This window comes from Sander lucioperca, chromosome 13 (assembly GCF_008315115.2).
Source record: "Sander lucioperca isolate FBNREF2018 chromosome 13, SLUC_FBN_1.2, whole genome shotgun sequence".
NCBI classification, from domain to species: Eukaryota; Metazoa; Chordata; class Actinopteri; order Perciformes; family Percidae; genus Sander; species Sander lucioperca.
This window is the reverse complement of record NC_050185.1, coordinates 9,718,685-9,728,116: the sequence shown is the minus strand read 5'-3', so window position 1 is coordinate 9,728,116 and position 9,432 is coordinate 9,718,685.

Here is a 9,432-nt window from a genome sequence, read left to right as displayed (position 1 = left end):
TTCATGTTTTGGAGATACATGATTTTCACAGGACAGCAATGCTCTTACCTTTGTGTCCGTTTACATGGCTGTCAGTTGTTTTGTGATTAACCAGACAAGTTCTGCCCTTATATTGTATTCAATATCATGTATATCAATCTAATCATCATAAAAAAAAATGTTCACTGTGTAAAATAACCTCAAATTAAAGGAACAGTTCAACATGTTGGGAAATGTCCAGATTAAATTTGTTTTCTTGCCAAAATAAAGATAAGAAGCTTATTTCCACTCTTATATCTGTGAATATATTGATGGAGACAGCAGCTGGTTAACTTAGCTTAGCATAAAGACTGGAAACAGAGGAAAAGAGCTAGCTTAGCTGTGCAGAAGGGTAACAAAGTTTGCCCACCTGCATCTCTAAAGCTCACCAACTAACATGTGATCTTGTTTGTTTAATCCACATAAAAACCTAGATGTGAAAATGATCACTTAAACTGAAGTACTCTCGCAGTTAAGTAGACAAATGATCTCCTAATTTAACAAATCGTATAAAAAAGGTAAGGATATCCTTAAGAGCATTTATAAATATGATATGATTTATAGATGATATTTTGGGGAATGGCCTAAATCATAATGAATGGATTGATACATGTTTCCTGTCTTTGTTAATATTACATATTGAGGGATATGTAAAATGTGTATGTTGTTTTGGCTAAGAAACTTAAATCTATATATTGTGTTATGCCAGGCAGTCCCAGTCCTGTCCTTCCATCACATCTCCAATAAGTGTTGTATTGGAAAGGTAGGTGTGTGGTGGGTGTGGGTGTGAGCCAGAAGACAGTGGGAGGTTTGAATAAAGAGCAGTGAGGGGGCCTCAGCTATGTTTGAAGATGTGTTTTGTTATGAGCATATGTCTTAGTCAAGAGGCATTGGGCTTGGCAGACACTACTGTGTCAATCCATTAGCACTTTATTCTGTGCACTCCCCCGACTCTCACCACCCACTGACCCGCTGACTCTGTGGCTAGCTCAGAGGGTGACCAAATGCGATGAATAATATATTTTGATGCATATCGGTTCAGATTTACAAAGTTTATCTGGCTGATAATTAAGAAAATCACTTACATGTTGTGATCGCAGTTCAGTTTTCCTCAAATAACGGCAGTTGACTGTATTATACAAGATAACGTTTCACAACACAATTACAAGGTGTGAAGCATAAGTGTAGTAAAAGTAAACTATGTCTTTAATATTATAGTGAATGTAGTTCGAAAAATTCTATTTTACCATCCCTGCCCCTCCCCTGTCGTGTGACCAATTAACTAATTTGAGGAAAAGATTTTGTGGCCATAATGCTGTGTAAAGCCCCAGGGTGTGCTGGAAGGAAACAGATTAGCACATTAGCATCGTAGGGGCTGAATGAAGACTTCTGGCTCTGCCTCAGGCCCTGCTGGCTATTAAAGCCACTGCTGCTCATTGACAATTATTACAGACAATTATCTAGCTCTTTTTGCCTGAAATAGAAAGGTTTTCATATCAAACTCTCCCACTCTGGCATTTTTGCATGTTAATATGGAACTATACATTTAATGCCCAACACACACGTTTGGCTTTCTGGACCTTATGTATTTGCACAAAGCACTGTGAGGTAGCCATCCACCTTACCTGAATAATTTCTAAATAAACTCCTCTTGTACTGTACACACTTTCATACTACTGTCTAGTGTCTCATTCTAGAGTTGTAAGAATTAACAGAGAGATATGTTAGTTGCCCTCCTCTCTGCCCTCTGGGCCTTTATGCAGCCACAAATATACTATTTCTTCAAGGTACTCCTCTCTCTCCAGGGATATTGACCCTGCCAGTTAAGTTCTGGTTGGCTGCGCTCTGCAGAGATGTTGGAACTGTCAGAGGAAATATACGGTCCTTATCTGGAACCCAGGTGTGCTGAGGCAAAGTGTTAAATTTGGTCATTACTCTTGTAATAGTGCTTTTATGTTTTGCTCGCAAGGGTCATGTGTGCAACCGCCACAGCAGGTCTTTGTTGAAAGGTCTGCAGACAGAAACATAGGCATCAGTTTCCTATGTCAGCTTCCTATGTCCATGAAGAAGGCTAATGGTGAATGTCAGGCAGACGTCTACAGACACTGTTGCAGAACTGAAAGATATGAAGAAACACTGATGAAAAGAGAGTGGTAAAAATTAATCCTGGATGTGAAAATATGGTGATAAGATACATCAAGGCTTCTGAGGCATGTCGGTCTAATCATTTGTAAATGTATTTTGTATGTGTGTGTGTGTGTGTGTGTGTGTGTGTGTGTGTAAGTGTGTGGTTGCTTGCAGCAACATATGCATGCATGTGTTGATTTGTATGTGTAGACTGGGCTGGAGGCAGTGCCAGGGGGAGGAGACGGCAATTCTAACGGCTTTTTGATGTAGATAAATGGCTTACAGATGGCTCACTCAATATATTCAAATGAGATCTAAAAATAGGGGAGGGGCTATCTGTCAATAAAGGGATGGTTCCAGGTGTAGCATCATGCATTGATCAGTCAGGGATTTGAAAACAGTTATTTTTAAACTTCAGTAAACTTCAGTTTAAACTTCTGTAATGACCCCAACAAGTTTATTGTGAAATTTCTTTTTTTTTCTTTTAACATCCACAAAGTGGAATACGGAATACGGTTGTTGGCCTCGCGTAATGATAGCTCAGTCTGTTCATTAAATGGAATCTGTTATTTCATGCAAAGCATAGCTTCTTGGAAATTAAGAATGCTATATTAAGAAAGATCATTATTATGCTGTATGCTTTTGGTTGTTAGTTCTACCTTTCAAAGCTCTTGTGAAGCGGAATTTTTAAAAATCAAGGCAATTCAAATATATGATTATCAATACAACATGTGTATACTGTGGAAATAGACATTGGCGGTTACACTGTAAGAGATCAACACAAAACATGAATATACAAATGAATATAAAACCATCAAACATAAATATAAAACCATCAAATAACAAAGGATAATGCCAGGAAATCCACCTCTGAAAACAGCCTCTGGTAGTGGTATTACAACTCTCTAAAATCCAGCAGTCTGGACAGTTTATGTTTTCGAAGAGATAATCCCCTTCATTCAGCCATCTCAGTCTGCACACAATATCCTGGAGGTAAGACCTGCTAGCACATTCCATACTATAATGTACAACTGGTATAAATTGTATTTACTCACGTTTCACCTTTAACATTGGGCTGGAAAAGAAGCCCAAATGCGATTATGCACGTGAAGAATTAATCCGGAGATGAGCACAGGGTAATGTATGGTAATTATCCAACAGGATATTCTTACATAGCGATTAGCATATCTGGGAGGCCAGACAGGGATGGGAGGGCAGTCTGAGCGGAAGGAAAGGACACAGCTGCTGATAAGAAGCCCAGTTTGTTGTTTTTTTTTTATGTTGATTAAAAATGTGGATAGTCTGGCTACAGGCATGTACACGCTCCCTTCTCTCTGTTCCTCTCTATCTCACGGGCACATACACAGATGAGAATGGACATGTGGATGTACTTGCACACACACACACACACACACACACACACACACACACACACACACAGTGGCAACACTCTGTGAGAAGGGGAATCAAATCGAGAAGGGAAACACTGGATTTGAGAAATGAGCACTGGTCATAGCCCACTAGGGAGGAGGCACTTGTGAGTATGTTTGTGCCTATGCACCGAAGGTTTGCACATAATACATAACTTGATTACAGCCCAACAGGTGCAATTACAAAAATATTGTTTATTATTAGTTAGAAGTTATTATAGTACAATCCATGCAATAATGTGGCAGGTATAACATCAAGGATGGGACAAAAGAAGGGTTATAAGAATAGTAATTTCACTTGTGACTATGTGATGCTTTGATTGAATGATTTCATACAAGGCTCTGTGGATTTAAAGAAACAGCCCTGATACTTAAGTTTAGTTGAATTAACAAAACTGTCCTTCCCCGAAAAACAACACCATAGCTCGTTTGTTCAAGCAGCAATTACGACCCATTTTTTACGCATATAGTGGTGGCACACTCTAGTGGCTGTAGTAACTAAGAAGAGGCAAGTTGGGGCAGTGTATGGGTCCAACAAACACAGGACTTTCAACCCACGGGACCGGAGTTCATGTCCCATTTGAAAACAAACGAAACTGCGAGTTTTATTAACTTTACAGAACAAACGGAACTTCGCCATGTTCTGCGCCACGTACCCCGGAGGTAAAGTAACCTAACAAATGTACTGATTTTAACCCAAACCACAATCTTTTCTTAACTTAACCAATTAGTTTTGGTGCCTAAACGTAACCAAACTGCGACCATTTCGCAAGGTAAATGAGGTGGCTAAAACCGTGACCATTACGTAGATACGCTCCTGTGGGTCATATTTCCCGCCAACACTAGGTGTGCTATTTATAAAAAGCTCAAATGGGTCGCATTAGAGGGTAGGAATAAACTACCAACATTGTCGTATTGTTTGGAGGACTTTTATCCTACCTAAGAAATAAATTGTTGTCTTTACGTTTTTCCCATTTTTTTGTCAGTTCTCTTTTTTTGTATGTCTTAAGTATTTCCAAGAAGAGATTAAACCGTTTACAATCCGTTTGCAAAGAAAATATGAACATTTGTTCATGTTGGTTTTTATTTTAATGTCTATACATACTGTAGTATTTTTTGCAAATTGTATATAAATATGTTTTCCAGCACCTCCTAAACCTCTCATCTCTCTACGCTGTAGCAGTATTAATGAATATTTGCCAACAACACAGATTACCTTTAGTTTTTTGTAAAGTTGTCTGCCCTGTAACCCCATTGCACAACATGACCACGAGCCACTGTATCAATGCTGGGTTTGGTATTTAGGTGTAATCAGCCATGTAGGGCACCAGCTTGCCAAGAAGCACGGCCCTTTGTGAGACACCCATCTGTTTAGTGCATTGGGACATGCCCAGTCCCAAAGAGCTGCTGGAATGAAAGGGTGAGTATGAGAAGGCCCAGCTGAAAAGACAAGGGTGGGCGGCAGCATCAGGACACAGTCTGTCTGCGGCACTCCTGCAGTCTTATTCTAATGCAGCAGCTATGACTCCCCTGCTCGCATACAACTCAGAGATCAGAGACTGACAGATGCACCAGGGGAAGCAGACTGGGATGTCTGACACATCCATCCTTTCATGCATGCAGTGTCTGTGTCCCCCTCGCTCCCTCTCTGTTAAGCTGCTTGGCTAATATTTTCCTATTGACTCGGCAGTGTACATATTACCCAGCCTTGGTGACCTCTTAGCGGGACATATCTGTGTGAGTGCAGATCGATTCATACAGTGGGCTCCCCCTCCTTGTTGTCATTATCCCGAGGATGGGGCGGGGCAGAGTGGGAGCGTGTGATAAGCTGCTATAGGCCAGTCAAACCATTCCAGCAAGAGTCGTGACCCTACTGCAGTAGGGCTGATTATACCTCACCCGGGGCTGCTAGGTCTGAGATTCAAGCCTCTACACTCCAGCCTGAAACATATTACCCCTGACTGAGATCACAGCAGCAGCATAGGAGATGATAATAACCAGATAGCAAACAGTGGGAGCTCAAATATTGTGTTTTCTGGGTTGAAAATATGTATTTTTACTTTCTTTCACTGATTCATTTTTCTTATTAATGTTACTGTGTTAATATTATTGTTATTATTATTTACTTTAATTAAAAACCAAATAGTAAACTCATAAACAGTGGTTGTTGGCTTGTTGACACTTTCATTCTGAAATATAGTAAAAAGCTATTAAAGTATTTGTCTTTTGTGTTAAGATTATTGAGTATTATTTCAATCCATTCTTTTTGTCATTATTTTTATTCTAAATTAGTAGTTTCAGTGTCCGAAATGTACAGTAGTTGTTAACTATCCTGTATATTTTGGGTTTTTATTTAGAATTGTAGAAAAATAAAAAAAAGCTGACCATACGGGCAGCTTCCAGGTATGGATGTGTAATTGTGTGAATGTAACAGGTTGTCATTGCAAATGAGAATTTGTTCTCAATCGACTTACCTGGATAAATAAAGGTTTAAAAAAAAAACATTTTAAATGTTTCTCCCAAGCAGCCAAGAGATGTCAGGCAGGTGACACTTGTGAGAGACTTGGCATGTGTTGCGTGGAAAAGAGCCCTTTTCCTCGGGTGGTAGGACCATATGCCCCTAAACTCCAACACAATCCCCCGTCCCCTGCCCCTCCACTTCCCCTAAACATACGCACAAGCACGCTCCTTTCAGTCAACGCAGCCTACGCCCCCACCCCCGGCCCACTGTGCCTTCTCTTGCAAACACTCCTGATAACTGGCAACAGCTGCGGTGATGAGCACAATGCGTGGGCCAAAGGCAGCTCAGCTGGCCTCACTCCCCACTTGACACAGGGTTGACCTCTGGCATGCGAGTCGTCCTCCCCAAAGGCTGCTCTGCCTATAGCCTGACACAGTCTGTCTCTCTATCTCCTCTCCCCACACACCCAGCAACGGCCCGGTGCATCCTCAGGTCAGCCGGGTCAATTAAATTCAAATTGAGGATAAATGATTTGTAAATCATGTACAGATAAGGAGCTAATGCTCCAGAGGGAGGAGGCATGGCTGCATTTCACTCTTCTTAGTTGAGAACTTAAAAAAAAATATTCATACCAAGTTCCCCATGGAAGCTTCATCAATATTTGCCTGTTGACTTTCATTTACTGACTCAGAGTTAGCCGTACAGTCTCTCTCTCTCGTGCATTGATCCATATTTGCTCTCTCTCCACACACTCAAACACACTCCCATATGTGCACAAGCAGCATCAGCAGTGCAGTATGAGTGAGCATGAAAGGCTTGTAATAGCTCTCCTCCCCTAAGGGACTGATGACACCAAGGGAACCAAACAGAAGCTGATGGTGTGACAGAGCAGGGGAGGTGAGTGGAGGGGGGCTCATCACTCCCCTTTGCCATTCTGCTCCTTTACAACTTTACAAAATAGCCTTTTAATTTGCTGTAGCGTCTGGGGTGTCTGAATTGTGCCTGCATCAATCACCATCATCACTGGGACCGCGGGCACTCTGTCCCTTGGGCCCTCTCACTGAACAGCCCCTCAGGCAGATCCTCTGATATCGGGTAGGTTCCCCATTCGGAGCATCTCCTCTTCCTCACATTCACTCGTGCAAACAATGTGATACTGCTTGAACCCCACCACTCGCCGCACTCTGCGCTGCTATCATTTTACCAGCTCTCATGTGCATTATATGACCATTGCCGCTTCAGCACGGCTTTGACAAATGGAGAATTATCTTTAATGTTTTCTAACAGAAAATAACCATTATCAGCAGGATTGATTTCCTGATTGATTTCCAAAATAGCTGTTTGATTATGCACAAGGGAGTTTTTAACATTAACTTAATATGGACTACTCTCTCTGGGAGGCTATAGGATATACTTTGGGAGAATTAGCCCCACTCCCTCTGTGTCACTATTAGTACTGCTATACAGATGCCAGTGCAAACCATCAGTAATATCAATGTATGTAAGTGTAAGACTGATGAAGATGTGTTTGTGTGAATGAGTCAAACCCCTGATATGGTTTGGCAGGTCAGTGTAGAGGGGGTCAATATGGATTAGCCTTCACTCTGTGGCTGTCAGGCTGCCTTGATGGGTTTCCCTGCTTTAGTAATGTGTGTTTTGTGTGTGAAGGAGCTACCTTTCTGGCAGAGTGTACATTTTGGCTCTTCTAAACTCGACCAATACACCTTTTGTTGCTGTTGTCAAATGGACAATAACCAGTAATTAAACTCGATAGGGGGATTTTTGTATTCCCCTTGCATTTCTCTGTGCTACCTGTATTATGCTTATTCAATCAAGTACATGCTGTTCAAAGACAGTCGCTCTGTGTTTATGCTGAGCACTGCAAATGTCACATCAAGCTGTTCCACTTCTCAGCTCCAAAAAAACTATGAAGGCAGGAGGTCAGTTGACACGGAGCAGAAATGGTGCAGATGGTACAGTATGTTCCTTGACCAGAAATTAAACTGTGCTTAACACCAGTTACACACTAGTGCTGTACTACACATATTCTGTCGTCAGTTAATAAGACAAACCTAGATAAAAACTAATGCAGTCTGATATATCAGCCCTGCAATTGATCCTATCATAAAAGTTATAATGTGTTTCAGAGAGGTGTTTAGTCAACTTTCATTTCGGAGGCTGAAGTTTGTGATGCTGTTGATTCCTATTGTGTTGCACTGTGTTAGTAAGTGTTACTAATTTAGTATACTAATATATCAATAAGGGTACACTTAATATTAAAAGCACTTCTCAGCATTGCACAATACCAGTTGGTAAGTCATTATTGGATTAACCCTTTAATGGTCCCACCCAGATCCTGGATCAACACAAACTGTGTGAAATAAAATATACAATTTTACTACACAACATAACGATAATAAAACATGGTGCATATAACATAAACAAGAAACATGTCTTAAAGATTAATGACATTTCTTAAAAACTCATAATATGCTGCGCAATCTTTGTAGAACTAGATCAGACCAGCTCATCTGTGTTATGGGGTTGGGTGATGGATTCCTTTTTTAATGATATTCTACAAACCACTGACTGACTTGTGTTTAAACCCAAGACAACTAAGGATGTGCACAATAGTATTCAGAAAGTCCTCTAACCCTAAACTAAATTTAAAAACTATGATTACCTATAAAAAACTCTTAACAGATCACATGCTGATAGAGAGTTTGCCAGATGTCCAGATTTTTTTCTTTTTAGCCTGACATACTTCAGCCAATTGCACTAGAGATGCTCATTTAGACTGAGCTTAATATAACAATTTTTTCGACTTAATATCACGCTACACGAAACGGTAAAGAAAAACATAAAGAAAGCGAAACTGGGAGCCAATTGCACCATTAATTTCAAACTGGTAGGATAATAGAAGGAGCGAGTAAATGAGACTGACAATGAGTCTTCTTGATTGAACTTTTGCCAAGTGTAATCCTCATCCTATTAGGCAGTTATCATGTTACCACTTTCCTCAGGTGATATTCTGATTGAACCATGGAGACTTCTGTTAAGCTGCATTCAGCACATACATACAGTAGGGACTGGATAGGTAAAGGCCATTCTGTAACACAGCGGGGAGCTCTGCGAGCTGCCAGATGTATTTGTCATGTCATCTTGTGTGTTGCCAGGTATTTTCCTCCGGTCTATAACTTTCCCATTCCACCACTACCTAATCAGCTTTAATTGACTTTAATTAGCATCTAGTAATTAATTTTGTTTTCTACAAATTATTTGTATGAATGGTCCCAGTGGGTGGCCTGTTCATCTCGTTAGGGCCAATTAGCTGCAATTAACAAACACTAATGACATGCTTTTTTTTTTCATTCCAAAACAAACAGCGTGCATCCT